This window comes from Monodelphis domestica, chromosome 4 (genome assembly GCF_027887165.1).
Source record: "Monodelphis domestica isolate mMonDom1 chromosome 4, mMonDom1.pri, whole genome shotgun sequence".
Classification (NCBI taxonomy): domain Eukaryota; kingdom Metazoa; phylum Chordata; class Mammalia; order Didelphimorphia; family Didelphidae; genus Monodelphis; species Monodelphis domestica.
In genome coordinates this window covers 260,764,804-260,773,147 of record NC_077230.1, presented here as the reverse complement: position 1 = coordinate 260,773,147, position 8,344 = coordinate 260,764,804, and positions in this window count along the sequence as shown.

Here is an 8,344-nt window from a genome sequence, read left to right as displayed (position 1 = left end):
CCCATCATATGTGTTTTTTTTTTCATTATTTCCCTGGATATCCTTGATCTTTTGTTCTTCCAGATGAACTTTGTTATGTTTTTTTCTAAATCAGTGAAGAAGTATTTTGTTAGTTCAATGGGTATGACACTAAATAGATAAATAAGTTTGGGTAGGATGGTCATTTTTATTATATTGTCTCGTCCTATCCATGAGCATTTAATGTTTTTCCATTTGCTCAAGTCTAGTTTTAGATGTGTGGCAAGTATTTTGTAGTTGTGTTCATATAGTTCCTGTGTTTGTTTTGGGAGGTAGATTCCTAGGTATTTTATTTTGTCTGAGGTGATTTTGAATGGGATTTCTCTTTCTAGTTCTTGCTGCTGAGCTGTGTTGGAGATATATAGAAAAGCTGATGATTTATGTGGGTTTATTTTATATCCTGCAACTTTGCTAAAGTTGTTGATTATTTCAATTAGCTTTTTGGTTGAATCTCTAGGATTCTTTAAGTAGACCATCATGTCATCTGCAAAGAGTGATAACTTTGTCTCCTCCTTGACTATTTTGATGCCTTCAATTCCTATATCTTCTCTAATTGCTACTGCTAGTGTTTCTAGTACAATGTCAAATAGTAGAGGTGATAATGGGCATCCTTGTTTCACTCCTGATCTTATTGGGAATGCATCTAGTTTATCCCCATTGCAAATGATATTAGCTGATGGTTTTAGATATATACTATTTATTATTTTTAGGAATGACCCTTCTATTCCTATGCTTTCTAGTGTTTTTAATATGAATGGGTGTTGTATTTTATCAAAGGCTTTTTCTGCATCTATTGAGATAATCATGTGGTTCTTGCTAGTTTGCTTGTTGATGTGGGCAATTATGTGGATGGTTTTCCTAACGTTGAACCAGCCCTGCATCCCTGGTATGAATCCTACTTGATCATGGTGAATGATCCTTCTGATCACTTGCTGGAGTCTTTTTGCTAGCATCCTATTTAAGATTTTTGCATCTATATTCATTAGGGAGATTGGCCTATAGTTTTCTTTCTCTGTTTTTGACCTGCCTGGTTTTGGAATCAGTACCATGTTTGTGTCGTAAAAGGAGTTTGGTAGAACTCCCTCTTTGCTTATTATGTCAAATAGTTTGTATAGTATTGGGATTAACTGTTCTCTGAATGTTTGATAGAATTCACAGGTGAATCCATCAGGCCCTGGGGATTTTTTCTTAGGAAGTTCTTTGATGGCTTGTTGGATTTCAATTTCTGATATGGGATTATTTAAGAATTCTATTTCCTCTTCTTTTAGTCTAGGCAGTTTGTATTTTTGTATATATTCATCCATTTCTCCTAAATTGGTGTATTTATTGCCATATAATTGGGCAAAGTAATTTCTAATGATTGCTTTAATTTCATCTTCATCGGAGGTGCTGTCCCCCTTTTCATCTTTAAGGCTGTGAATTTGCTTTTCTTCCCTCCTTTTTTTAATTAGATTAACCAGTACTTTGTCTATTTTGTTTGTTTTTTCAAAGTACCAGCTTCTTGTCTTATTTATTAAATCAATAGTTCTATCACTTTTGATTTTATTAATTTCTCCCTTAATTTTTAGGATTTCTAGTTTGGTTTTCTGCTGGGGGGTTTTAATTTGATCACTTTCGAGTTTTTTCATTTGCATTTCCAATTGATTGACCTCTGCTCTCCCTTGTTTGTTAATATAAGTATTCAGGGATATGAATTTACCTCTGATTACCGCTTTGGCTGCATCCCAAAAGGTTTGAAAGGATGTTTCTCCATTGTCATTTTCCTCGATGAAATTATTGTTTCTATGATTTCTTCTTTAACTAAACAGTTTTGGAATATCATATTGTTTAATTTCCAATTGGTATTAGATTTGGTTTTCCATGTACCATTACTAATCATTTTCTTTATTGCCTTGTGATCTGAGAAGGCTGCATTCATTATTTCTGCTTTTCTGCATTTGTGTGCTATGTTTCTGTGACCTAATGTATGGTCAATTTTTGTGAATGTGCCATGTGGTGCTGAGAAGAAGGTGTATTCCTTTTTATCCCTATTAATTTTTCTCCATATGTCTATTAATTCTAATTTTTCTAATATTTCATTCACTTCTCTTACCTCTTTCTTATTTGTTTTTTTATTTGATTTATCTAAATTTGATAATGGTTGGTTTAAGTCTCCCACTAGTATGGCTTTATTGTCTATTTCTTCCTTCAATTCTCCTAGTTTCTCCATTAGAAATTTGGGTGCTATATTATTTGTTGCATACATGTTGATTAATGATATTTCCTCATTGTCTAGAGTCCCTTTTAACAAAATATAATTACCTTCCCTATCCCTTTTGATCAGGTCTATTTTTGCATTGGCTTTATCAGATATCATGATTACCACTCCTGCCTTCTTTCTATCAGTTGAGGCCCAGAAGGTCTTACTCCATCCTTTAATTCTGACCTTGTGGGTGTCAACCCACCTCATGTGTGTTTCTTGAAGACAACATATGGTAGGGTTTTGGATTCTAATCCATTCTGCTATTCGTCTACGTTTTATGGGTGAATTCATCCCATTCACATTCAAAGTTATGATTGTCATTTGTGGACTCCCTGGCATTTTGATAGCCTTCCCTAATTCTAACCTTTTCTTCTTTGGCTCTACCTTTTAGTCCAGTGATTTACTTTGCATCAGTCCCCCTTGTCCCCTCCCTTGATGTTTCCCTTTTTAGTCCCTCACTTTTTCTTCCCTCCCCCTCCCCCCTCTCTTTATCTCCCTTTTTGTTCTTGCTCTCCCCCTCCCCCCCTTGGTTTTCCCTTCTCCCTACCCTTGTTGGGTAAGATAGAATTCAAGATCCCAATGGATCTAGATGTTTTTCTCTCTCAGAGTTGATTTCCCTGAGATTGAGGTTTAAGTAAAAAAAAAAAAAAACCCTCTCTTCCTCTCCTTCTTATAGGAGTTTTCTTCCCCTCCCCTTCCCATGTGAATCTTTCTGTGAGAAAGATTATTCTATTTGGTCTTTCTTTACCCCCTATTTATACATTACATTTTCCCCACATATTAGTATACATAGATTGATATAAATGTAGTCCTTATAGAAGAGAGTTTGAGTAAAAGAAGAAGATAACATTTTTCCCCTTTCCTTAATATTTACCTTTTCAGGTATTCCTTGCTCTTTGATTTTCGGTATCAATCTTTCCACAGAGCTCTGGTCTTTTCTTTGCAAAAAGTTGGAAGTCTTCTATTTTGTTGAATGCCCATACTTTCCCTTGGAAGTATATAGTCAGTTTTGCTGGGTAGCTGATTCTTGGTTGGAGACCCAGCTCTCTTGCCTTTCTGAAGATCATGTTCCATGCCTTATGATCATTCAGAGTAGAACTTGCAAGGTCTTGTGTGACCCTGATTGGCATTCCTTTATATCTAAATTGTCTTTTTCTGACTTCCTGTAGGATTTTTTCTTTTGTCTGATAGCTTTGGAATTTGGCAATTACATTCCTAGGAGTTGTCTTTTGGGGGTTTAGTGTAGAAGGTGTTCTGTGAGCATTGTCAGTGGCTGTATTGCCCCCTTGTTCTAGAATCTCTGGGCAATTTTCTTTGATTATATCTTGTATCACCATGTCGAGTTTGGTGTTTATTTCGGACTTTTCTGGGAGTCCAATTATTCTTAAATTCTCTCTTCTCCCTCTGTTTTCCAGATCTGTCACCTTGTCGGTGAGATATTTTATGTTCTCTTCTAATTTCTTGGTATTTTGGCTTTGCTTTATTAATTCTTGCTCTTTTACACGATCGTTGTCTTCCAGCTGCCTGATTCTGGCCTTTAAAGCCTGGTTTTCCTTTTCAGTTTCATCATACCAGTTTTGTAGATGCGTGAATTTCTTTTGCATTATTTCCAACTTTTCCTCCCAGAAGGCTTCCATCTTTTTGGTCATTTCTGATTCAAATTCTTCATAGGTTTGTGGAGAGTTTCCATTTCCTTTGGAAGGTTTTGGAGCATTTTCTTGTATATCATCTTTTATCTGCTCTGTATTTTGTATTTTGGCTCCATAGAATGTGTCCAAAGTCACCCCTTTCTTCTTATTTTTCTTGGTATTTTGGGGCTTCTGTGCTTCTGTGGAGTTTGCCATCTCTGAATGTGGAGGATTAGCTTTTCTTATCTCTGTCTGGTGTTCAGAGGCTTTAGTCCTGGGCAGATTGTCGGTTCTATGAGCTTTCCCTGGGTTAAATTGAGTATGCCTCACTGGAACTGGAATGGAAGGGTCGGACCAGGAAGCCACACTCTCCCCTGGCTCTCTGGGTCGGGTTGCTTTCCGGAAGTTGCCTTCAGAATAGCTGGCAGTGAGGCTGTTTCGTAGGCCTGCGGGGGGATGGGCTGCAGCTTCTCCAAGCTCCGAGGGCAGTGACTTTCACTGAGACTTGGATAGCAGGATCCAGCCCGTGAGGCTGTCTTGCCCGCCCTGAGGGTTGCTGTTGTTTCGACCCTGCTCTCTGCCAGGGGAGCTCCGAGGGCAGTGACTTTCACTGGGACTTGGATAGAAGGCCCTGAGGGTTGTTGTTCCGAGGACCCTGCTCTCTGAGCCGGGCAGGGCTGCAGCTTCCTGGAGCCTTGGACTCTGCGCTCCTACCCCTTAGGTCCGAGTGATCTCGGGTTCTGGCTTTTGAGGGGGGCCGTACCTTTTGATCCGGGTCCAGGTCCAGGAGGAGGCTTCCCAGGGTCTGTGCTGTTGATCGTTTTGAATTTCGGCGCCTTAGGAGCTTATAGTGAGATCGGTTGGGAAGGGTTTTCCGGAGATCTGAACTTTAGCTTTCTCTAAGCCGCCATCTTGACCGGAAGTCCCGAGGACCATGCTATTCTTAAAATGAAACGTGAAACACTTTAACAATAAAAGCATTAACTGCAGCTTTCTGCCACAGGATTCAATTTCACTAGTTTACTTATAATTATAAACAATACAATGAACTAATATTACTACAACTTACTCTTTACAACTGAATATTATAAATGAGGGGCATACATACAAGAAAAGTTCTTAAAATTAATTAAAAGCAATTCTTTTTAAAGGCTAAACAATATTATAATAATATATACATGATATATACAATATATAATGATAAATATACACAACATATAAATACAATTAAACAACACACAAATACAATAAAATATATACAAATGTAATAGAGATGATAATATTAATATCCAGAGACTTTAATAAATATATTTTTATTATATAGCTTGAAAAATCCATTGGAGAGATAAAGAGGAAATTATATGAGAATAAATATCAGATAAATTGAATTGATAGATCTTTGGAGAATCAATAAATTGGGTATTTTTTCATTATTGTAATTATGTTTGATAAAGTTCTATTTCCATGATTCATTTATTAAATCTAAAGTTTATACAGATCAAATTATATAGTATACAAAAAGATTTTTTTTTAAATCCTTACCTTTCATCTTAGAATCAACACTGTGTATTACTTCCAATGAAGTAGAATGAAGGCCTACCTAGGCAAATGGGGTTAAGTAACTTGCCCAGGGTCATACAACTAGGAAATGTCTGAGATTAGATTTGAACCCAGGTCCTCTCACTATGAGAAGTGGGCTATTACTCTCAGAATATATTTCTAAAAAAACCCATAGCTGTGTATAAAGTGTGCTATCAAATGTGTCATCCCCATAAATCCCTAACCATGAACCCCCCTGCTTTGCTAGACTGTGTCCCTGAGTATGCCCCTGCATGATACAAGTATTATAAATTGTGGTTATACTATTTGCTACCTGGGCCAAGCACCTATGCTAAGCTGTAGGTGCTATAAATTATGGTTGTGCTGTTTTCTGATTGAGTAAAACCTTAGATTTTAAGTCTCATCTCACCAGTTTGGGAGAGATAGATAGGGAAAGGAGGAGGGGTAAAGGGTGGGGAAGTTATGGATAAAACCTATAAAAGGCTATGGTCTTCTGGAAGAAGGTGCACTTGCCAATAATCAGACACAAAGGGTAATGTTCTTTCTCACAGAAATAAAAATAAAAAACCACTGTTTTATGCTTATTAACTTCTGAATCTGAATTTTCATTGGGGGGTGCCACCCCCACCTCACACCCCATATAATTCTTTCTTCCAAGGAATATATATATATATATATATATATATATATATATATATATATACAGACAATAAAATAGAATTACTTTTCTACAACTTCTTTTTAGTTTTTAATTACCAAATACATTTGAATATTTGTGAAAGTGTTACTTTCAGCTGAAAAACATTTAAACTTTTTGCTTTTTACATTTTACTAAAAAATAACCAGTTATCTATAATTTATTACTTTTGAAAATTCTATTCTGGTCTTCAACTTCTAAAATTATGTTTGCTATGTTTATTTAGGTCTGAAAAGGATACATGAGTTTTCCAATTATTTTAGTTTTCATGTCTGTGGTCCAATTATTTTTTCCTTTAAATTTTTGGATGTAATTCCATTTGCCATATGAACACATATGCATACATACATATAAATTATTGATAGTCACATTTTCTTTAAGTTTCATTTAATTTCCATATTTATCTTTTTGTATTATTACCTGTTTTTCCTGTTACCTTGTATGGCATCATGATTGGATTGATTCCCTTAATCTTTGAGACTTGAAGCAAAATAGATTTTATTCTAAATGTGTATTTAGATTATCTCCCCATATATTTTCATTTTCAAATGATTCCTGGATATATGGAAGTATATATAGAAAGTTTCATTCTTTGCCATTTGCATTTCTTTTTGTAAGCTTGAGTGCATTGTTCTGGATTTTAAATGTGTTGTATTATCATTTGGTCATCTGATTTAATGACTGAGTCCCCCTATGGCATGTGATGTAAGTCTTAAAAGCATGTCTCTGATTCTTTATCTTGAGTAGCATCATGATACTCAAGAGAGTTTACTAATTGTTTCCTAGAACAATCATTGATCATTACTTTGGAAAACAAATCTTCAGCAACCAATACATCATCAATTTTATTTACCATCCAGATTGAATTTCTTCATTTTTTTCTTTAAAAGTATCATTAAAATTTGAACAAATTTGCATGTAAGTTATAGATACTTCACTTCTATGAATTTGTACTGAAGTATAATATTTGGTTATAGTCATATGACAATTTTGTGAAAATGATAAATCATACGATCATAATTTTCTTCTCTATTTAGAAATAATGTATTAAACATTTTAATCTAGAAATTCATAATAGATTAATAATAATAAATTCACCAATTCATATATTCTGGAATCTTTTTTATCATTATTTGAAAAATCTGATATTGGTTTGTAATCCAGTAGATATTTTTATGAGATTTTTTTTTCAAATAACTCATGATAAAACACGTACATGTAGAAATATAGAAGCTAGGTCAAGATCAGTCAACCTAAACATACCCCAATATCTTTTGATTATGGATAATTTATGGTAATTTTTTCAACTATTTTCCAAATTACATTAGGAGTCAGGCTAGTGCCAGCAAAAATTAATAATGAGCTCATTTTAGTGTAAGTGGACTTGCTACCAGGCCATCTGCTGCACACGTATGAGAATTTTATGAGACTGGCTTTAAGCCATTCACTCACCAGGATCCCATAAGAGACATTTTTCACCTGCCAAAAAGAACTACTATTTATTTACAATTTTTAAATATTTTATACCAATATAGGTTAATTTTATTATGCTACCTGACTGGAACTTACACACACACACACACACACACACACACACACACACACACACACATGCACACAATTTCTCAATTTCCATTTTGAGAACAGAAACAATAAGTACAGAGTGATAAAGCTTGGCACCATTTTCATCAGATCTTTCTAAAAATTACTATGAAATATGTAATAAAATTCTCATTGTTTCCATAGTATAAATGACTTAACTAATACTACAGATTTTAAATGAGTTTCTAGCTAAAAGGAGAGGAAAAGACTGCATCAAAACAATATATTTCAAGTAATTATCTTCAGGGACAGAATAGTATTTTCAGAGTATTTGACCTATGTGTTCATTTAGTCAATATAGATTGAAAGTTAATTCTCCTTAAGAAGTATTAGCACATCAAAATTAATATTTTCTTAAAAGTTCAAACAATGTGGCTCAAGAAAAATATATGATGATTTTAGAGGCATTTTTTGCCTTTCATTATATTGACTTTTTAATGGTAACACCAATCCTTTTGACAATAAAACTTATAATTGTATGCTAAAAATATCACAAATTCAAAAATCATTCATAAAAGTGCCAAACATATAATTTGGCTACTTTCCAAAACCTAACTGGCCTGAAGTACTTCATAATCCATAAATGAATGTTTTAAT